Source organism: Gopherus flavomarginatus, chromosome 1, assembly GCF_025201925.1.
Source record: "Gopherus flavomarginatus isolate rGopFla2 chromosome 1, rGopFla2.mat.asm, whole genome shotgun sequence".
In the NCBI taxonomy this organism is placed as follows: Eukaryota; Metazoa; Chordata; order Testudines; family Testudinidae; genus Gopherus; species Gopherus flavomarginatus.
Genome location: NC_066617.1, coordinates 95,300,253 through 95,324,228, shown reverse-complemented (window position 1 = coordinate 95,324,228; position 23,976 = coordinate 95,300,253). Strand labels below are relative to the sequence as shown.

Below are 23,976 nucleotides of genomic sequence, written 5' to 3'. Positions count from 1 at the left end.
AGCAGTGCTGACCGGAGCTGCCTGGGTGCTTTTCTGACCGGGCGTTCCAGTCAAAAACCAGACGCCTGGCAACTCTAGCCCAACCTTCCCCACTCCCTGACCAATGCTATGGCCATTAGTTCTCACCCCAGAACACATTTTCAAAATGGCTGCTGGACTAGCTGCGCAATGGACTTCTATCTCATACTGAATCCTTGGCCATCAGCTCTCTACAAACCCATCCCAGAGAGGGCGCATACCCATCTGCTAATTTCCTTCTCCCTCCCCATATCTCTCCAGTCTGGTGAGTGCAACCCACCGCCCTAACCCCATTCACATGCTCAAAATGGTAGCCATATGGTGCAAACACAGCCGCATCCTTTCCCTCCATTTCCCTCCCATAATGCAGCAGAATCAAATAACGATATTATATAGTTGTGTGGAATTAAAAAGTTTGAGATATTTGTTACATGAAAAAAAGTTTGGTTAATATTCACAGGTCACATGCGGCAGATGTAGGCACAGACACTGCATGCCCATAAAGGTAGTAAGGCTACTGCTCTGGCTGAGGTACATATGTCTTATAATTGGGAGTTGTACTGTTGCCGCTGCTCATCCTGCCAGGGCTGAGAATGATTCTCTCCCACTAATTGATGCTGGTTTCTCAAGCCCAGGAACAGTGCAGCACTTTGTGAAGCTGCTCCAGGCATAGCTTGTGTAGTAGCAGTTGCTCAGTGTCATCCTCTTCCTCCTCTTCCTGCCTCTGCTGCTCATAGACTCATAGACTTTAGGGTCAGAAGGGACCAATATGATCATGTAGTCTGACCTCCTGCACAAAGCAGGCCACGGAACCCTACCCATCCACTTCTATAACAAACCCCTAACCTATGTCTGAGTTATTGAAGTTTCAAATTGTGGTTTGAAGACCTCAAGCTGCAGAGAATCCACCAGCAAGTGACCCATGCCCCACGCTGCAGAGGAAGGCGAAAAACCTCCAGGGCCTCTGCCAATCTTCCCCGGAGGAAAATCCCTTCCCGACCCCAAATATGGCAATCAGCTAAACCCTGAGCATGTGGGCAGGACTCACCAGCCAGCACTCAGGAAAGAATTCTCTGCAGTAACTCAGATCCCAATCCCATCTAACATCCCATTACAGACCACTGGGCATACTTACCTGCTGATAATCAAAGATCAATTGCCAAAATTAAGCTATCCCATCATACCATCCCTTCCATAAACTTATCAAGCTTTGTCTTAAAGCCAGATATGTCTTTTGCCCCCACTAATCCCCTTGGAAGGCTGTTCCAGAACTTCACTCCTCTAATGGTTAGAAACCTTCGTCTAATTTCAAGTCTAAACTTCCTAGTGTCCAGTTTATACCCATTTGTTCTTGTGTCTACATTGGTACTAAGCTTAAATAATTCCTCTCCCTCCCTAATATTAATCCCTCTGATATATTTATAAAGAGCACGCATATCCCCCCTCAGCCTTCTTTTGGCTAGACTAAACAAGCCAAGCTCTTTGAGTCTCCTTTCATATGACAGGTTTTCCATTCCTCGGATCATCCTAGTAGCCCGTCTCTGAACCTATTCCAGTTTGAATTCATCCTTCTTAAACATGGAAGACCAGAACTGCACACAGTATTCCAGATGAGGACTCACCAGTGCCTTATATAACGGTACTAACACCTCCTTATCTTTGCTGGAAATACCTCGCCTGATGCATCCTAAAACTGCATTAGCTTTTTTAATGGCCATATCACATTGGCGGCTCATAGTCATCCTGTGATCAACCAATACTCCAAGGTCCTTCTCCTCCTCTGTTGCTTCCAACTGATGTGTCCCCAATGTATAACTAAAATTCTTATTATTAATCCCTAAATGCATGATCTTGCACTTTTCACTATTAAATTTCATCCTATTACTATTACTCCAGTTTACAAGGTCATCCAGATCTGCCTGTATGATATCCCGTTCCTTCTTTGTGTTAGCAATACCTCCCAGCTTTGTGTCATCCGCAAACTTTATTAGCACATTCCCGCTTTTTGTGCCAAGGTCAGTAATAAAAAGGTTAAATAAGATTGGTCCCAAAACCATCCTTGAGGAACTCCACTAGTAACCTCTTTCCAGCCTGACAGTTCACCCTTCAGTACGACCCCTTGGAGTCTCCCCTTTAACCAGTTCCTTATCCACCTTTCAATTTTCATATTGATCTCCATCTTTTCCAATTTAACTAATAATTCCCCATGTGGAACCGTGTCAAATGCCTTACTGAAATTGAGGTAAATTAGATCTACTGCATTTCCTTTGTCTAAATAATCCGTCACCTTCTCAAAGAAGGAGATCAGGTTGGTTTGGCACGATCTACCTTTAGTAAAACCATGTTGCAATTTGTCCCAATTACCATTGACCTCAATGTCCTTAACTACTTTCTCCTTCAAAATTTTTTCCAAGACCTTACATACTACGGATGTCAAACTAACAGGCCTATAGTTACTCGGATCACTCTTTCTCCCTTTCTTAAAGATAGGAACTATGTTAGCAATTCTCCAGTCGTACGGTACAATCCCTGAGTTTACTGATTCATTAAAAATTCTTGCTAATGGGCTTGCAATTTCATGCTCCAGTTCCTTTAATATTCTTGGATGAAGATTATCTGGGCTCTCCGATTTTGTCCCATTAAGCTGTTCAAGTTTGGCTTCTACCTCAGATGTGGTAATATCCACCTCCATATCCTCATTCCCGTTTGTCATCCTTCCATTATCCCTTAGCTTCTCATTAGCCTTATTAAAGACTGAGGCAAAGTACTTATTTAGATATTGGGCCATGCCTAGGTTATCCTTGACCTCCATTCCACCCTCAGTGTTTAGCAGTCCCACTTCTTCTTTCTTTTTCTTCTTATTTATATGGCTGGTGCTGGAGGAGCCACTGTTATGGCCACATCAGCTTTAGCTGAAATCCAAAACCAAAGCTACCCACAGCCAAGAGCTCATATAAAGTCCACACAGTCTCTGCGTATTGGCAGTAGAGCAGCACAACATATTGTTGCATCCATGCTGGCCAACAGCCATTTGAAAATGGTGCTAACTTGCCCAGAAAGAGAGGAAGCACAGGAAGGAGGGAGCAGACTTATGCGATTTGTGGAATTTAACCCCAGTCCCAGAATACCACTCGCTTCCACTATGTATCCCACAACGCACTGCAAGAAAAATCCCAGCATGTGCACAGCTCAGCAGCCAAGTAAGGATCCTGAGATATGTGACACTACTCTCCATATTCTTCATAGAAATATTGTTATGATACTACTGCACTACTTCACTACTACTGCAAGCAGGGCCAGCTCCAGGCACCAGCTCAGCAAGCAGGTGCTTGGGGCGGCCAAGGGGAAGGGGCGGCATGTCAGGCTCTTCAGCAGCGGGTCCCTCGGTCCCTCTCGGAGGGAAGGATCTGCCGCTGAATTGCTGCCGAAGAAGAAAGCGGCGCAGTGGAGCTGCCACTGAGCACTTTTTGTCCCCCCCCCCCCCAGCCGCCGCTTGGGGCGGCAAAAACCCTGGAGCTGGCCCTGACTGCAAGATGGGTCATGTGAGGTTTTATTGGAAAAGTTATAATTTACTCAATATGATTATCCTATTTGTATGCATGTATCATTTCTGATCTGAAGTTAGGAATATTGACAATGTAATATTTACAACTGTGTTTACACCTGGGGAATGCACACCAGACAGAATGCAATCAGCCTGGAATGGGTCATTAGGGAGAACAATAGGACTTTGAAGATGCTAATCTCCCTCCTTCCTGAGAAGTTTCCTGGGATGCTGCTTTGACTCTGCAGGGTCATGTGATCATGTCACCTAGTACTGGATTCATCTTGGACTTCTGGTATTTTTCCATTGGAAGGAGGGGGATGGGATTGAAACAAAGGATTCCCACCATATATAAATCCTATTTAAGGCTGGAAAGTGAGTTAATCTTGGTTCTTCTCTACTCTCTCCCTGCCCAAGAAGGAAGACTGCTGAAAACACCCGAAGAAACAAAGGAACTAAGGAGGGGGAGAGGGACGGGGATGGGGCCCAGGCGAAAAGGGTCTATCCTGTGAAAGGAATACCTGGAGATCTAAGCTGCAAGCAGTGCAGTTTACCTCCAAGAAACTTTGCAACCTGCCTAAAACAACACTTAGGGTGAGAATTTCTTACTATTAACCAGTTACTTTAGTGTATTAAGCTTAGTTTGTGTGTTTTGTTTTATTTGCTCAGTACTCTGCTTTGATCTGTTTGGTATTCCTTATAATCACTTAACATTTGTCCTTTGTAGTTAATAAACTTGTTTTGTTTTCTAAACCCCAGTTTGTGCAATTCATAACTGGGGGAACTGTGCATATCTTCCTCCACACTGAGGGAGGGAGTGAATTTCATGAGCATACACTGTACAGTTTTCTGGGCAGTGCAAGACAATATAATTTTGGGTTTGCACCCAAAGGAGGTGTGTACTTGAGTGCTGGGCAATCCCCAAGCTGAGTCTTCGCACACAGAGCTGATCTCAGTGCGTGTCCCTTTGCAGCTCAGTGTGTCCCTACCTGTGTGTGTGCTAGAGGAGGCTTGAGGGCCTGGCACAGCTGGACTGGGTAAAGGAGCCCAGGTTGGCTGAATGGACGGGCTCAGTAGGACCCCAGTACATCAGGTGGTACCCTGGAAGAGGGGTCCAACCCTTCCAGGATACACACCTGAAATGCCACATGCTTAATGAACACCAAGCCCCCACCATGTGTACACACTGATCCAAACTGAAAAAGGACACAGCTGTCCCATGGATACACTATTAGCCAGCGTATGTAGTGCATCAACTCAGTACAAACTAATCCCCTGTGTAGACAAGCCCTTATACTGCCCTAATCACTGTAGTATCTGAGCACCTAAAGCATTTGTTTTAACCAGTGAATAACACTGATATCGAGGACACCGGGGGACTTTCGTTAGTCATGTCCCACTGAAATAAAACAAGTGTTTTTATTACAGCTCAGATACATCAACAGTACACTAGTGTAGATTTATATAGCCCCAGGAACGCCAGCTTTCTGTGCAAGAAAATACAATAGATATAGGACTTGGAGAGTTAATGCCAAGGGCTCCATTTAGGGAGGGCGGGGGGGAGAGGGCACCTTCAGCCCCTCCAGTTTCGTACCTTAGCTGGGAGCCTCTCCTCATAAGTCATGTGCTCCAGCCCCTTAATCATTTTCATTGCCCTCCACTGGACTCTGTTAGAAGAAAAAGGAGCAGGTTGACCCAGAGGCGGATTTTAATACGGGCTTCTTTATTGCGATACTTGTTCCCCTTGACCCAATTGTCAAGTAAGCACTGAATTAGTTACAGTACACTCGTTTTGTTTAAGTTAGCATGCACATGCCTACATCTGTTACAACACTTCAAAACCCCTTATTACGTAATAAAAACACCCATTCTGTTAGTAAACTCACCTCTATTGATTGTGCACAGCATTACGCAGATCACACAGGCATTTTTACCTTGAAAATACATTTCTTTGCAACAATTTGGTGCCACGCATCTCCCTGGTCAGCAATTCTCAGGGGAGGGAGGAAGGGGCCATGAATAAGGGCTCTTTTATGTAGCTGGGAAAGGAAGGGAGGGAGAAATAATATTGCTTTACATAAAAAGTATATTTTAGATCCCCACACTCTTTATGCACCTGCGAGCTTATCTATCCCCCACAAGCTGGAGGGGAGGGCAACGGATGACACTTATCTATCAAGCGAAGAAATGGTGCCTGCCTGTGACTTTACTCACTAATACCATACCAGCAAACCAGTGGTTTCCCAGGTCTCTACTTAACCCTTACATATCCCAACACTCTCTCCAATTTGTCCACATCCTTTCTGTAGTGAGGGGCCCCAAAACTGGACGCAATGCTCCAGATGTGGCCTCACCAGTGCCCAATAGAGGGGAATAATCACTTTCCTCTATTTGCTGGCAATGCTCCTACCAATGCAACCCAATATGCCGTTAGCCTTTCTGGAAACAAGGGCACACTGCTGACTCATATCCAGCTTCTCATCCATTGTAACCCCCAGGTCCTTATCCGCAGAATTGCCTTTTAGCCAGTTGGTCCCCAGCTTGTAGCAGTGCCTGAGATTCTTCCATCCCAAGTGCAGGACTCTGCACTTGTCCTTGTTGAACCTCATCTGATTTCTTTTGGCCCAATCCTCTAATTTGTCTAGGTCACTCTGGACCCTATCCCTACTCTCCAGCATACCTACCTCCCCCCCACAGCTTAGTGTCATCCGTGAACTTGCTGAGGGTACAGTCCATCCCATCATCCAGATCATTAATGAAGATGTTGAACAAAACCAGCTCCAGGACTGACCCCTGGGGCATGCCGCTTGATACCAGCTGCCAACTAGACATGGAGCTATTGATCAATACTCATTGAGCCCAATGATCTAGCCAGCTTTCTATCCACCTTATAGTCCATTCATCAAATCCATACTTCTTTAACTTGCTGGAAGAATACTGTGGGAGACTGTATCAAAAGCTTTGCTAAAGTCAAGGTATATTATGTCCACGGCTTTCCCCATATCCACAGAGCCAGTTATCTCATCATAGAAGGCAATCAGCTTGGTCAGGCATGACTTGCCCTTGTTGAATCCATGTTGACTGTTCCTGATCATCTTCCTCTCCTCTAAGTGCTTCAAAATGGATTCCTTGAGGACCTGCTCCTTGATTTTTCCAGGGACTGAGGTGAGTCTGACCAGTCTGTAGTTCCCTGGATTCTCCTTCTTCCCTTTTTAAAATATGGACACTGTATTTGCCTTTTTACAATTGTCCAGAACTTCCCCCGATTGCCATGAATTTTCAAAGATAATGGCTAATGGCTTTGCAATGACATCAGCCAACACCCACAGCACCCTCAGATTAATTGCATCCGGTCCCATGAACTTGTGCATGTGCAGCTTTTCTAAATAGTCCCTAACCTGTTCTTTCACCACTGAGGGCTGCTTGCCTCCTCCCCATACTGTGCTGCCCAGTGCAGCAGTCTGGGAGCTGACCTTGTCTGTGAAGACGGAGGCAAAAATGCATTGAGTATGTCAGCTTTTTCCACATCATCTGTCACAAGGTCATCTCCCCCATTCAATAAGGCTCCCATACTTTCTCTGACTTTCTTCTTGTTGCTAACATACCTGTAGAAACCCTTCTTGTTGCCCTTCACATCCCCTGCTAGTTGCAACTCCAGTTGTGCTTTGGCCTTCCTGATTACACCCCTGGATGCTTGAGCAATATTTTTATACTCCTCCCTAGTCATCTGTCCAAGTTTACACCTCTTGTAAGCTTCCTTTTTGTGTTTAAGCTCACTGAAGATTTCTCTGTTAAGCCAAGCTGGTCGCCTGCCATATTTGCTATTCTTTCTGCACACCGGGATAGTTTGTTCCTGCACCCTCAGTAAGGCTTCTTTAAATACAGCCAGCTCTCCTGGACTCCTTTCCCCCTCCTATTAGCCTCCCAGGGGATCTTGCCCGTCAGTCCCTGAGGGAGTCGAAGTCTGCACTTCTGAAGTCCAGAGTCCCTATTCTGCTGCTCTCCTTTCTTCCTTTTATCAGGATCCTGAACTCAACCAACTCATGGTCACTGCTGCCCAGGCTGCCACCCACTTCTACTTCCCCTATCAATTCTTCCCTGTTTGTGAGCAGCAGCTCAAGAGGCCCACAGCCCCTAGTTGGTTCCTCCAGCACTTGCACCAGGAAGTTGTCCCCAACACTCTCCAAAAATATTCTGGATTGTCTGTGCACTGCTATATTGCTCTCCCAACAGATGTCAGGGTGATTGAAGTCCCCTATGAGAACCAGGGCCTGTGATCTGGAAACTTCTGTTAGTTGTCCGAAGAAAGCCTAGTCTACCTCCTGCTCCTGGTCTGGTGGCCTATAGTGGACGCCCACCATGACATCACCTGTGTTGCTCTCGCCTCTAAACTTAACCCAGAGACTCTCAGCAGGCTTTTCTCCAGTTTCATACTGGAGCTCTGAGCAATCATGCTGCTCTTTTACAAACAGTGCAACTCCTCCACCTTTTCTCCCCTGCCTGTCCCTCCCGAACAATTTATACCCTCCATGATGCTCCAGTCATGTGAGTTATCCTCCAAGTCTCTGTTATTCCAACTACATCATAGTTCCTTGACTGTGTCAGGACTTCCAATTCTTCCTGCTTGTTTCCCAGGCTTCTTGCGTTCATGTACAGGCACCTAAGATAAATCATGGAGCAGGTCCTCAGGAACAGTTAGCATGGATTCACCAAGGGCAAGTCATGCCTCACTATCCTAATTGCCTTCTATGATGAGATAACTGGCTCTGTGGATGAGGGGAAAGCTGCGGACGTGTTATTCCTTGACTTGAGCAAAGCTTTTGATATGGTCTTCCACAGTATTGTTGCCAGCAAGTTAAAGAAGTATGGGCTGGATGAATGGACTATAAGGTGGCTAGAAAGCTGGCTAGATCATCGGGCTCAACGGGTAGTGATCAATGGCTCCATGTGTAGTTGGCAGCCGGTATCAAGCAGAGTGTTCCAAGGGTTGGTCCTGGGGCTGTTTTGTTCAATATCTTCATTAATGATCTGGAGGATGGCGTGGATTGCACCCGTAGCAAGTTTGCAGATGACACTAAGCTGGGAGGAGTGGTAGATACACTGGAGGGTAGGGATAGGATATAGAGGGACCTAGATAAATTAGAGGATTTGGCCAAAAGAAATCGGATGAGGTTCAACAAGGATAAGTGCAGAGTCCTGCACTTATGATGGAAGAATCCCATGCACTGCTACAGACTAGGGACGGAGTGGCTAGGCAGCAGCTCTGCAGAAAAAGGACCTAGGAGTTATAGTAGACAAGAAGCTGGATATCAGTCAACAGTGTGCCTTTGTTGCCAAGAAGGCTAATGGCATTTTGGGCTAAATAAGTAGGAGCATTGCCAGCAGATCGAGGGATGTGATCATTCCCCTCTATTTGGCATTGGTGAGGCCTCATCTGGAGTACTGTGTCCAGTTTTGGGCCCCACACTACAAGGATGTGGAAAAATTGGATATTGTCCAGCGGAGGGCAACAAAAATGATTAGGGGACTGGAGCACCTGATTTATGAGGAGAGGTTGAGAGAAGTGGGATTATTTAGTCTGCAGAAGAGAAGAATGAGGGGGGATTTTTTATAGAATATTAGGGTTAGAAAGGACCTCAAGAGATCATCTAGTCCAACCCCCTGCTCAAAGCAGGACTAATCCCCAAATGGCCCCCTCAGGGATTGAGCTCACAACCCTGGGTTTAGCAGGCTAATGCTCAAACCACCGAGCTATCCCTCCTCCTATTTCAACTACCTGAAAGAGGGTTCCAAAAAGAATGGATCTAGACTGTTCTCAGTGGTACCAGATGATAGAACAAGGAGTAATGGTCTCAAGTTGCAGTGGGGGAGGTTTAGATTGGATATTAGGAAAAACTTTTTCACTAGGAGAGTGGTGAAGCACTAGAATGGGTTACCTAGGGAGGTGGTGGAATCTCCTTCCTTAGGGGTTTTTTAGGTCAGGCTTGACAAAGCTCTGGCTGGGATGATTTAGTGGGGGATTGGTCCTGCTTTGAGCAGGGGGTTGGACTAGATGACCTCCTGACGTCCCTTCCAACTCTGATATTCTATGATAACTAGTTGATTGCCCTACTTTCTCAGCATGAATCAGGAGGCCTCTCCTGTTGCACCCTCCTCCTTGTGTTTCCATCTGGTATCCCACTTCCCCACTTACCTCATGGCTTAGGTCTCCATCCACTGCAGTAAGAGTACAAACCATTATATATTTTCCTCTTGTAAACTCAGACACTGTCCAGGTTCTTAGGGGACAACTGAGACAAATATAGTGCCCATCTATAAAAAGGGAAATAAAAACAACCCAGGAAACTACAGTCCAGTTAGTTTAACTTCTGTGCCAGGGAAGATAATGGAGCAGGTAATCAAAGAAATCATCTGCAAACACTTGGAAGGTGGTAAGGTGATAGGGAATAGCCAGTATGGATTTGTAAAGAACAAATCGTGTCAAACTAATCTGATAGCGTTCTTTGATAGGATAATGAGCCTTGTGGATAAGGGAGAAGCGGTGGATGTGATATACCTAGACTTTAGTAAGGCATTTGATACAGTCTCGCATTATATTCTTATAGATAAACTAGGAAAGTACAATTTAGATGGGGCTACTATAGGTGGGTGCATAACTGGCTGGATAACCGTACTCAGAGAGTAGTTGTTAATGGCTCCCAATCCTGCTGGAAAGGTATAACAAGTGGGGTTCCGCAGGGGTCTGTTTTGGGACCGGTTCTGTTCAATATCTTCATCAACGATTTAGATGTTGGCATAGAAAGTACGCTTATTAAGTTTGCGGACGATACCAAACTGGGAGGGATTGCAACTGCTTTGGAGGACAGGGTCAAAATTCAAAATGATCTGGACAAATTGGAGAAATGGTCTGAGGTAAACAGGATGAAGTTCAATAAAGATAAATGCAAAGTGCTTCACCTAGGAAGGAACAATCAGTTTCACACATACAGAATGGGAAGAGACTGTCTAGGAAGGAGTATGGCAGAAAGAGATCTAGGGGTCATAGTAGACCAGAAGCTTAATATGAGTCAACAGTGTGATACTGTTGCAAAAAAAGCAAACATGATTCTGGGATGCATTAACAGGTGTGTTGTAAACAAGACACGAGAAGTCATTCTTCCGCTTTACTCTGCGCTGGTTAGGCCTCAACTGGAGTATTGTGTCCAGTTCTGGGCACCGCATTTCAAGAAAGATGTGGAGAAACTGGAGATGGTCCAGAGAAGAGCAACAAGAATGATTAAAGATCTTGAGAACATGACCTATGAAGGAAGGCTGAAGGAATTGGGTTTGTTTAGTTTGGAAAAGAGAAGACTGAGAGGGGACATGATAGCAGTTTTCAGGTATCTAAAAGGGTGTCATCAGGAGGAGGGAGAAAACTTGTTCACCTTAGCCTCCAATGATAGAACAAGAAGCAATGGGCTTAAACTGCAGCAAGGGAGATTTAGGTTGGACATTAGGAAAAAGTTCCTAACTGTCGGGGTAGTTAAACACTGGAATAGATTGCCTAGGGAAGTTGTGGAATCTCCATCTCTGGAGATATTTAAGAGTAGGTTAGATAAATGTCTATTAGGGATGGTCTAGACAGTATTTGGTCCTGCCATGAGGGCAGGGCACTGGACTCAATGACCTCTCGAGGTCCCTTCCAGTCCTAGAGTCTATGAGTCTATGAGTAATCAGAATTTTGTTCTTAATAAGGTTGAAATGATTGAATAATTTAGATGTAATTATTTTAAAACCACAGCACACATTGAACTTGACCTGACATCACTCTGGTACAAATGCTGCTTAACAATGGTCAGTTCTTACTCACAAACACAGAGCTAAACTGATGGCACAATTTGGGGATTAGGAAGACCCTAGGGTATATTGGCAGGGTCTCCAGAGCATTGGTGGGATATTACCCTTTTGGATCAAGGAGGTGAGGCTGGGCTAGTGAGATTCTCTCTCTCTCTGACACACACACAAACACATACACACATACACTCTCTCTCTCTCTCTCTCACTCATCCTCCACCTCCATTTTTCCTCTCTGTGTGCCCCCTATTAGTAAAAAAATACAACTTTTACAGAAACTCCTTGTTACTTTTGATTTCTGCCTGTGGGCTTGAAAGCATTGTTTGTGCTTTTATAAGAGCAACTTTGCAGCAGCACTCTGCTTCTGGCCCAGCCTATCTAACCTAGGGATGAAGAAGAGAGGCAGGAATGGGGACCAAATGTTACAGATGGTGGAAGGATTAGTTAAACCTAGCACTTCAAGAGAAGCAGCTAGGTTCTAATGGGTCGATAGGAGGTGAGGCTGCATTCCTACTGGGCTCCTATCATCCTTTGACATCTACAACTGGTCACTTATGTATACTCAGCCTTTGATCTCTGTGATGCTGGTGAGTCTAGTGAGTCCTGGAACTCAAGGTTGATATTACCATGTCCTGCATTTCCCTTTCCTAATTCTTGATTACTAAGTAGATTTTCATGCAAACAGGATACTTGCTCCTTAACACCTCATCTTTTTCCCCTCCTGCTGCTTATTCTCCAGCAGAAGGCATGATCCTATTTGTTGTGGAGCTATATTGTGACAATGTCACATGCAGTGGACTGTGACTCCCAACTGTGGAGAGTAAGCAGCCGATAAATTAAAAATGGAGATTCTGTTTTCACACAAATGACACTTGGAAGTAATCAGGGATAATAAGTTCCTACAGTTTGAGACAGGCAGGAGCAAAAGTATTTCTAAGAAAAATGTTTTCCATGAGATATCTGGAGACATATAATACCCTATTAGTAAATCCTACACTCTCCTGTCTTCTCCCCCTCCAAAGCTAAATTACAAGAGCTAAAACCCAGGAATTTGCTGGATTAAAAAAAAAAGACACATACCACCAGGCTGCAGGTTTACTTGCTTTTTATTGCTTTTCAACACAGGGGTTTAATTTGACTCCAAATAGTCATTACTTTTAATCATAGATTACACCCTTTCTAACTAGCTGGTTCCCACAGGTCAGCACTGGCCACAGAAACTTTATTGGAATAGAGCTTTCTATCACTTTATTGTCCACATGCTCTATGTAAGCTGTTGAGATTTTTCCGTTTGTAGGCCACATAACTTTAATGGGTGGGTTCTGAAGAAGCAACAAACAGTAAATTTTGTAGCACTTTGCTGTGAACTTTACAAGTGGCTGAAACCTCTGTTGATCAGGAGCAAGAGCAGGCTGAAATAAAGCGAGGACAGTGATTATTGTAGGCACTCTGTGATGTTGTTATGATAATTGTAAAGCAGACTCTACCACCACCCTTCGTCTCACTTTGCCGCTTCTAAATATGGACTAATATCAGCAAGTGAATTCCTAGCCCAGAATTGATGGTAGTAGGAAAGGCATGTCTGAGGATCCTTTATTTTCTCTTATCTCTCGTCTGGAGAGGTTCTTGGGTTCAGCATGCCAGAGACCTGGCATAATTCCAGTAGCCATTGGCTGCCTTTGATCCCCATATCCCCATCCCTCCAAACAGAGCTTTGCAGGAGACAGGAGAAAGAAGAACTGCAAAGTGATGCAGCAGCGCCATCCAGCTCATATACTTTTACCACAAGAAACAGGACAGAGTCTGGTCTTGTAGAGTTGGAATATGGTTATTGAAACTTGGGTTCCACCCATTTACTGTTTTCCCATTTCCACATAACACAAGATAGTCTACGTCCACCTCTCATGACAAAACATGAAAACCAGATATAGACACTCTGTGAGCCACTTCTGACTGATGTAAGGAATGGTATCAGCAGGCTGTGAAGGGAGGAACATCCAGAGGGTTTTCCACAATGTCCGCTTTGAGGGGGGCAGAAAGAGGAGTAAAAGGGAGGGGCTGGACAGGAAAATTCTTGGAGTTTGGTGAATCCCAGCCCCCTGGAAGATGTGGACGATACAGCACAGAACTCAGTGGGGTGTCTTTCAATACTGTGAGTTTCACAGACATTTTTGGAAATGGAACCCCCTTCCCAGGCTTAGTATTTACTCACCCTACTCTTGGCTTGGTAAAAGTCTTCTCCAAAGTTAAAATAGACATGTTTAAGGTGATTCTTTATCTCTCTTGCCAGCCCAGGGGGCAGCTACAAACCAAACAAACGACAAAACAGCCTGCCTTAGCCAATATGAAATGGGAATAATCCACTTCCTGGTTATTGGCCCAACAGTGATTTGGAAACTTCCACCTCCCAGGGTTCGGGCAAATGCCCAGACTGGGACATGGGGTTGGAAGGAGGTTTCTAACTCTTGTAAGTGCATTCCAGACAGTCAGTCAATGACAGAATTCGTGTCTCAGTCATGTGACCTACCACACTACATATGACTCAGCCATTCTCCCATCATACCAATTACAATCATAAAGGAATCACAGTTCTCCCCTCTGCTCTGCCTGTCCTGCACAGCTCACAATTTAGCTCAGGTTATTTCCATTGTAGCTGCCTGTCTACTTTGGGGCTTCCAGCTTCGCTCACACTGGTGGTGCGGAACCAGGTTTAGCAACTGTGGGACACTTGAGACATTTCCCTTGCGTGAATAAGACTGTAGAGAGGTGGCAGATCTAAGCAGGTTACCCAGCTTCCCTCTGCTACCCAAGTCCTAATGCACTATAATGTTAAATACCTGTTGGATGTCAAAGAGGCTTGTGGTTTTCTTTGAAACTGGAATCTCAAGGTGTTCAAAAATTCGCTCCAGTCTTTGTGACAGATCTTCTTCACATATCGAAAACACAGCCTGCGGTGCAAAGATAGCAACAGATCATTGTAAATATTGATGAGGATCAAGAGTCATGGTGCAATATGTACAAAACTTAAATCTCATCTTCAGTAGAGAGGTCATTCGACTGTAACATCCCTCAATCAGTAGAAATGCACCTTGAATCCACGTGCAAAAATGCTTCAGCCAGCAGGGATTAAAGCTATCGCAGTAATCTATGGAGGTTAATCAACTGAGTGCCAGTGTGGGTGCCTCCTACTGGCTGGAAAATAAGAGCTAACAACTGAGTCGTCAACATGGGTGGTGCATGAACCACCCGTTCAGGGAGGCTTCGGAGTGGGGTCTGCTACTGACGATAGTATGGCAGAGCCGAAGATGGCATCAGAGGCAGAGTCCTGGGTGGTCACATAGTGATCTGTGAAAGTATGGGCAGAGACCCAGCTTGCCACTCTACACTTTTCTGAGATGAGGACATCTTTAACAAATGCAACCGCAGTGGAAACAGATCTTGTGGTGTTTGTGTGGATCTCTGATGGAGACAGCAGGTTATGTGCATAGTAACAGTGGTTAATGCAACTGGAGACCTATTTGGAGAGTCTTTGAGCTGTATTGCGGAGCCCTTGGATCTTTCCTCTAATGAAAGAAAGAGTTTGGGAGACTTCCTCAAGTCCTTAGTTCAGTCCAAATACAATGCCAGGGCTCTCCTAACATCCAGCATATGTAGTGTTGCCTCCCTGTTGGCACGATGTGGTTTTGGAAAAAAATACGGGGAGATGAATTAGCTGGTTCATATGAAAGGAGGAAACTACCTTGGGAGGAATTTGGGGGTGTGGCCTCCCGGCCCTGAGGTAATGGCCACTAGAAATGCCATCTTCATGGATAAGTGTAACACAGAGCAAGTGGCCATAGGCTTGAAAGGTGGTCTAGTCAAGGTTCTCAAAACTAGATTGAGGTCCCAGGTTGGAGTGGGTGGTCTGAAATGTGGGAAGCGGTTTCCCATGCCTTTAAGGCATGTCGTTGGTTGGGCAAATACTGAACATCCGTCCACTGGATGGTGGAAGGCTGTTAGATGTACTTTGCTAAGAGCTAAGAGAGAGCCCACACCTTCTGAGGTCTAGCATATAGTCTAGGATCAAAGGGAAGGAGGAAGATGTTGGGTTTGGAATCACATCAAATTTGGAATTGTTTCCATTTTTGAAAGTAACGAGGATGAGTCCCCAATTTCCTATTATGTAGTAACACCTCTTTCACCTCCTCAGAGCATTCACTCTCTAAGTGTTGGAACCAAGAAGGTGCCAACCCTGGAGCTGAAAGATCTGTAAGTTGGGATGAAGAATCCACCTGTCCTTTTGGGAGAGCAGGTGGGGAATGGGCCGAAGAGGAATCAGAGGACATACTGCCAACTGTGCAAGGTACGGGTATGAAACTTGTCTTGGCCAGGAGGGAGTAATCAGTATAACTTTTGCTTTTTCTCGCCATAACTTTAACATGACGTTGGACATCAGAGGGAACAGGAGAAAGGCCTACAATAGTTCCCTGCCCTGTGAGAAGATGAGAGCATCGCCCAGGAATTGTTTCCCTAGTCCAAAGTTGGAACAGTAGTAGGCACATTTCTTGTTCTGGTAAGTAGCAAACAGATCTATTGTCAGAGTGCTCCACAGGATGAATATGTTGTGGAGCACTGCTGCGTTGATTTCCCTTTTGTGATTGTGTGAGAAATTCTGACTGAGATTGTCAGCTGTCACATTTTATATCCCTGGTAGGTAAGTGGCTGAAAGGAGCACATTGTGGTAGATGCACCAGTTCTAAAAGTTTCAGCATTTCCATGCATCTGGTGCATCCTTGGTGATTTATGTAAAACATGCAGATTATACTGTCCGTAAGGACTTTTGTGTGAGTAACCCTGATGAATGGGAGAAAATGTCACTGGCATTTCTGACAGCTCTTAATAGTAAAAGATTGATATGACAAACTGCTTCCATGGGAAACCACTTAGAATATCAGGGTTGGAAGGGACCTCAGGAGGTCGTCTAGTCCAACCCCCTGCTCAAAGCAGGACCAATCCCCAGACAGATTTTTGCCCTAGATATCTAAATGCCCCCCTCAAGGATTCAGCTCACAGCCCTGGGTTTAGCAGGCCAATGCTCAAACCACTGAGTTATCCCTCCCCACACTTGCCCTGGACTTTGCAGTCATTAGGTGGGCTCCCCAGCCTATTAGAGATGTGTCTGTTCTTAGAATCACTGTTAATGTGGGTTCTGCAACTGGAATGTCTGCATGGACCTTGTGTGGTTCTTTCCACCAGTCTGGGGAGTATTTGACCCTGGAGGGCATCGATAGCAGCTTGTTGAGCCCGTCCTTGTTCCGAGAGTAGACAGATCTGAGCCACATCTGTAAACATCTCATGAACAACCAAGTGTGTGGAGTCATAAAAGTGCATTCCACCATGTGCCCGAGAAGTTGGAGAAATTTCTGGCTAGCATTTGGAGGCTGGCCTGGACTGTCTCTATGAGACTCCTAAGGGTGTTGGATCTGTGCAGTGGGAGGAATGCTCTTGCTTGCACTGTGTCGACTTTGGCCTCAGTGAACTGCAGACATTGCAGTGAGGTCAAGATTGATTTCTGGGTGTTGAAGTTGTAGACCCAGCTGCACAAACATGTGCATAATCATCTGGGTGGCTTACAGGGAATCTTGGAAGGAATGAGCCTAAAGAAGGAAGTCATCCAGGTATGGGTGGATGACAATATCTCATGTTCATAGGTGTGCCACTACAATGGAGATCATCTTGGAAAACACCCTTGGTCGACTTGGTATGATGACTTGGTATGATGTTGCTTTCCCATGCATTAACCACATCCACAACTATAGAATTAAGCTGAGGGTGCATGAAGAGGAAGTCTGCTTCCTTAGGGGACATGTAATACTTTTTGTCAGACCTTTTGCATGTTGGCGCAATGGAGTCTGGTGTCTGCCAGATGACCTTGGCAGGGTACATAAGCACCTTGTTGATTGGGAGGGTGATTCTTGAAGAGGAGGGAGTGTGCAGTATGTCTAACCATTTATAGTAGAAGTCTTTCACCTCCTCAAGAGGAATTTGTAGTGCATCCACCACCCTCTTAGTGAAGTGTTGGAAGAGCTTACAGTCATTGGCCAGTGATGGAGGATGGGGCATTACTACCTCATCTGGTGAGGAGAAGGAGATATTTGCCAGTGGGGTAGTTTCTATCTCTAGTCTAGCAAAAGAAAAGGAAACTCTACAAATCACTATGAACTCTAACTATCTGCTACCAATATAAAGAAAGTTAAGTAGTCAATGGACTGCTACACGTTCTGTTTGAGGCCGAAGGTGATCGAGAAGGAACTGATGGTGGTTTGCCTATGCAGTGCTAGTTAGACTCAAGGCAGACCATGTGGGAGGGTGAGTGTATATATAAAGGCCAAATGGACACTGCTACCTAAAGTCTCTGATTAGAGGTGCAGGGGTGCAAATACACCTAAAGTGGAGCAACCATAGGGACGCATCTTGAAGAAGAATTCTCAGATTCTCTGTTGCCAGAGGAAAAGTACACACCACCTTACTAGATTCAATTCAGGATCACCACTCCATTTAACACACAGCACTTAGAGATATTGATAGTGAAAGAATAATACATTTTTTGTTAAAGGGCAAAGATTCAAATGGTAGTAAGTAAGAATATTGGAAACAGTTACATAGAAAACAAAACCATAACGTGCTTGCTAGAGCCTAAACTAAAGTCACAAAATATTCCCGTCTCTTACAGCAGTGGTTATCAACCTTTCCAGACTACAATACCCCTTTCAGGAGTCTGATTTGTCTAACATACCCCAGTTTCACTGCACTTAAAAACAACTTGCTTACAAAATCAGACATAAAAATACAAAAATGTCACAGCACACTGTCACTGAAAAATTGCTTCCTTTCTCATTTTTACTGTATATAGTTATAAAATAAATCAAGCAGAATGTAAATATTGTGCTTACATTTCAGCATATAGTATACAGAGCAGTATAAACAAGTCATTGTCTGTATGAAATTTTAGTTTATACTGACTTTGCCAGTGCTTTTTATGTAACCTGCCATTAAGTTAGGCAAATATCTAGGTGAGTTGATGTATGCCCGGAAGATCTCTGTGTACCCCCAGGAGTACACATGCCCCTGGTTTAGAACCACTTTCTTACAGGATAGCTTACTTCAAGTCCTTTCCCCAGCATTTTCAACCAGGATGGCTGAGATCCCCCTTTCATAAGATCAAGCCCACTGGCTGTCTTCACTGATTGAAGGATGCCAGAACATCTCTCTGCACCCTCTAGATATACCAAGTCAGACCTCTGATCTTCATCTGAAAACAGGGCTCCCTTGGCTTTTTATCCCTTTCAGTTAATTTCCTTCTGAAGTTTCTGCAAACTCTTAATGAACATTTGACTCAGTATGGGAATAGAATTTTACTGTAAGACACGTAACGGCCCACCAGAGAGATAAGTATCTTCCTCCTCTTGTCGGGAGAGTTTATCTCATGGTGCACTGCCTCTGAGTGACCTGCCTTCAACTACCAGTCCCACAGAACCTAGTTTTCAGTGGATACATTTAACTCCTCACATATTCTCCATACATTCCTTTTACACTGGTTATGATGTTACGTGTGACACAGGCTTTCATTACAGACCATACATGATGTTCTTTTGATGAACCCAGGGGATCCCAGTACCCCTGTGTCCTCGGCCAGTTGTCATCAAGATGTGCTTAGGTCACATCTAGTTTCCTACAGTGCTATTATTTTTTCCAGACTTTATACATTTGAGTTCTAGGATATGAATAGGAACAAACCTTAATTATGGTGCTACCTTTTTCATACGTCATTGGAAAGGTGGAGACACTTGCAGCACATTTGGCTTTCTCCCATTCATGTATCCTGAGCCTGTCGTACATCTCCAACACAGCTGATAATTGACAGGGGTCATTCAAGTTCTAAGAGAACTTATGGCTTCCCATTGCACTGGCCAAGACAAGGTCCAATCTAGGGCCAGAAGGAGGTGAAAAAGTTCATTTTAAAATGAAAGTGCTAAATACAAAGGACACACACCAAGGCTAATGGGCTTTTAATTCATAAAGTGATGGCTAATAATAAGCCTGAAATACTTTAATAATTGCCATGTAATTCACAAGCACACAACTTCCACTCTGCAGTTCTCAATCCCAAACTCATATCCCCCTGACCAGTAAGCGTCCGCGTGTGCCAGATTCTGTCTGGAAAAGTATCACCATCACAGTGATATTCCACAAGTGGCAGCTAGCATGGTCTAAACAGCACTTGGGTTTTGTCTTGAGAGCTTGCCTCTTTCATCTGCACTTGGATACTGGGACAGACACAGAGCTGCCATAGTTGCCCATCTCACTGCAGCCAGTAGTACACATGGCTCATAGAGACTGAGAATCTGGGGAGGGGACACTTTGGCTGCCAAGGTGGCATAGAGGGGTTACAGTGTTGGGAGAAGGATCAGACTCTTTGTAGAAAGATAAGCTCTGGAGGAAATATTTACAAATCTCCTACTTTTGCTCCAAGACTCTTTTCTGTTCCTTCAGCTTTTCACATTCTTCTTCCTTCTGATGAAACTCTTCTGCGCTGACCATTTTGGGAAGCTCCCTGAAATCGATTCACGGCCAAAATAAATATCACCAACCAACCAATGAAGCACAAGGCAAGACTAGGATTAGCCATCCAGTCCAGAATCAAGTTATGAGATAGTCCCAACTTCTCACCCATCTATTCTGCAAGCCCCGCTCACAGGACAGTTATTGTCCCAGATATATTTATGGCCTTGCAATGTTGTGATGCTGCTGCCACCTTTTGTGATGTTGTTGAATTGTGATAAGAGAATGCAATGTTGTCGTACAATGATGTAATGTCAAAGTCCTGGCCCGTGGGCCATCTGTGGCCTGAGAACCTCCCAACTGCAGCCCGCAGCTCCCGTTGGCTGGAGGAGAGGGACAGAGATACCATCACTAGTCGCTGGGCAGAGTCAGCCATAGAGGCAGCATCGTTAGTTGCCAGGCAGAGTCAGCCCTGGAGGCAGCATCACTTTTTTCCACAATGAATATAAACAAGTCAAAATACTGAACACAACTATCTGATGCACACCTTGCTGCAATCCTGAAAGTTTCAACTGCTCAGTCACTGAGGCCAAACATCAACAAACTGACAGAACTGAAGATTTGCCCAGTGTCTGGCAAACACTAATAACTCTCCGGCAGGCAAAGAATTGTATAAAGTTGTATGACAATTTTATTATTTCTAAGAAATTCGAAATAAAAAAATACAATATAAACTTTTTCTTTTCTGAACACTACCTTCAGTGACATTATTGGTCTGCTGGGAGGATTTGAGGACTGGCACTGGCCCTAAGGTAAATTGAGTTTGAGACCCCTGATTTAGATACTGCAGGATTCGCTAGATTCCCAGATATGTAGGTGAAAGGTAAAAGACAGTTACTCACCTTTGTAACTGTTGTTCTTCGAGATGTGTTGCTCATATCCATTCCAGTTAGGTGTGTGCGCGCCGCGTGCATGGTCATCGGAAGATTTTTACCCTAGCAACACTCAGTAGGTCAGCTGGGTCACCCCCTGGAGTGGTGCCACTATAGCGCCGGATATATACCCCTGCCGACCCAACGGCCCTTCAGTTCCCTCTTGCCGGCTACTCCGACAGTGGGGAAGGAGGGTGGATTTGGAATGGATATGAGCAACACATCTCGAAGAACAACAGTTACACAGGTGAGTAACCGTCTTTTCTTCTTTGAGTGCTTGCCCATATCGATTCCAATTAGGTGATTCTCAAGCCTTACCTAGGCGGTGGGGTCAGAGTGAGACGTTGCAGAATGCAAAACTGCTGAGCCAAATGCTGCATCATCTCTGGACTGTTGAACCAATGCGTAATGTGAGGCAAAGGTGTGAATCAATGACCAGGTAGCAGCGCGACATATTTCCTGGATGGGGACATGGGCCAGGAAAGCGGCAGATGAGGCTTGTGCACGAGTAGAATGGGCAGTGAGATGGCTAGCCAGAATGTGAGCCAATTCATAGCATGTTCGGATGCAGGATGTCAACCAAGATGAAATTCGTTGGGAAGAGACCGGCATGCCTTTCATCCAGTCTGCCACCACTACAAAGAGCTGAGGCGAACGTCGGAAGGGTTTGGGTCTCTCGATAAAGGTGAGAGCCTTGCGGACATCCAAGGTATGTAGTTGTTGTTCCCGATGCGATGAGTGCATCTTCGGGAAAAAGACTGGGAGAAAGATGTCTTGATTGACATGAAAAGCAGACACCACCTTAGGAAGGAAAGAGGGGTGTGGTCGCAGCTGTACCTTGTCCTTGTGGAATACCGTATACGGGGGATCTGCTGTCAAAGCCTGAAGCTCCAATACTCGTCTTGCCGATCTGATAGCGACGAGGAAGGCTGTTTTCCAGGAGAGGCAGCGAGCAGGTGGCCAGAGGCTCAAAAGGGGCACCCATAAGCTTGGCTAGCACCAGGTTTAGATCCCAGGTAGGGGTCGGGCGTCTGACTTGAGGGTACAACCGTTCCAATCCCTTAAGGAACCTGGAAACTATGGAGTGAGAAAAGATTGAACGGCCACTTTGTCCTGGGTGGAAGGCGGAAATAGCTGCCAGATGCACCTTTATAGAAGAGACCGCCAGGCTCTGCTCTTTCAGGGACCATAGGTAATCCAGGACAGTAGGGACAGATACCTGTCCAGGAACTAAGTTACTCTGAGCGCACCAGCAGGAGAAATGCTTCCACTTGGCGAGATATGTCATCCTAGTGGAAGGCTTCCTACTGCCCAAGAGCACCTGTTGTACTGAGGCAGAGCAGCGCAACTCAGACTGGCTCAACCACACAGCAGCCATGCTGTGAGATGAAGGATTGCAGGTCTGGATGGTGAAGCCTGCTGAAGTCCTGTGTTATGAGGTCCAACCAGAGTGGCAGGGGGATCGGGTCTGCCACTGAGAGGTCGAACAACAGGGTGTACCAATGCTGCCTTGGCCATGCTGGAGCAATGAGGATCAGGTGGGCTCTGTCCCTGCGGAGCTTGAGTGGGACTCTGTGGATGAGTGAAAATGGTGGGAAGGCATAAAGTAGGTGCCTCTTCCACAGGATCAGGAATACGTCTGAGAGGGAGCCTGGGGAGCGTCCTTGGAAGGAGCAGAACACCTGACATTTCCTGTTCTCTCGGGAGGCAAAGAGGTCTATGTGGGGAAAGCCCCACCTCCGGAAAACAGAATGGATAACGTCCAGACAAATCGACCACTTGTGAGACAGGAAGGACCTGCTGAGGTGATCTGCCTGAGTGTTCTGGACTCCTAGGAGAAAAGACGCTACCAAATCGAAAGAGTGGGTTATGCAAAAGTCCCAGAGGCGGATGGCTTCTTGACAAAGGAGAGAGGAGCGTGCCCCGCCCTGCATGCTTATATAAAACATGGCCATTGTGTTGTCTGTGAACACTGATACACAACGGCCTTGTAGATGGTCCCGAAACACCTGGCATGCTAGACGGACTGCTCTCAGCTCCCTCACGTTGATGTGCAAGGTCAGCTCTTGGGGCAACCAAAGGCCTTCAGGGTGAAGGCTCTCAAGGTGGGCACCCCACCCAGAGATGATGCATCTGTGGTTAGGGCCACCGAGGGTTGCGGTGGGTGGAATGGCATCCCTGCGCAGACCAGAGAGGGGTCTAACCACCAAGTGAGGGAGTCGAGAACCTTCCTGGGGATAGTGAGCACCGAATCCAGACTGTCTCTGTGTGGACGGTATATTGAAGCAAGCCAGGTTTGGAAGGGACGGAGACGTAGCCTCAGGTACTTGGTCATGAAGGTGCAGGTGGTCATGTGACCTACTAGGCTGAGGCAGGTGCGCACCAACATTGTCGGAAAGGATTGAAGACTTTGAATTATTGAAGCCATTGTTTGAAAACGTGACTGAGGGAGGCAGGCTCTCACCAGATTGGAGTCCAGAACAGCTCCGATGAAGTCTATTCTTTGCGTGGGTGTCAGAGTAGACTTTTCTGGGTTGATCATGAGGCCTAGGCTCCCGAAGAGGTCTCTGACGATGTACAGGTGCTGCAATACTTGTGATTGGGAAGTCCCTCGAATGAGCCAATCATCGAGATGCGGGTAGACGTGAACTCGACGACACCGGTGGGAGGCGGCTACTACAGCCATGCATTTGGTGAAGACCCTTGGAGCTGTAGAAAGCCAAACGGAAGTACCATGAACTGAAAGTGTTGGTGGTTGACCACAAAACGGAGGTACCGGCTGTGTGGCCGTGGCTGTGTGGCTGTGTGGATAAATGGCGATGTGGAAATACGCGTCCTCCATATCGAGGGCAGCATACCAGTCTCCCGGATCCAGGGATAGGATGATGGTCTCCAGGGATACCATGTGGAACTTCAGCTTTATCATGAATTTGTTGAGTTCTCGCAGGTCTAGGATCGGTCGTAGACCTCCCTTTGCCTTGGGGATTAAGAAGTAGCGGGAATAGAACCCCTTGCCCCTCATGTCTTTTGGTACCTCCTCTATGGCTCTCAGTTTTAGGAGTGCCTGGACCTCTTGTAAGAGGAATTGCTCATGAGAGGGGTCCCTGA

The 23,976-nt window shown here is 45.7% G+C and overlaps 1 protein-coding gene and 1 long non-coding RNA gene across 24 annotated transcripts in view; both read right to left on the bottom strand.

Annotated features, from left to right (window-relative positions):
• The window catches only part of LOC127051572 (uncharacterized), an 83,549-nt gene that overhangs the window by 20,892 nt on the left and 38,681 nt on the right, over positions 1 to 23,976 (bottom strand). The gene's annotated exons all lie outside the window — the stretch shown is intronic.
• Positions 4,963 to 9,851, bottom strand: LOC127052326 (uncharacterized). Of its 2 annotated transcripts, none has more exons than XR_007774723.1 (3): positions 9,756 to 9,851; positions 5,449 to 8,222; positions 4,963 to 5,229 (listed from the first exon to the last, which is right to left on the bottom strand). It is a non-coding gene; the product is annotated as an uncharacterized LOC127052326 (long non-coding RNA). The 2 variants fall into 2 exon arrangements; XR_007774722.1 differs by having other exon boundaries at positions 5,449 to 5,601.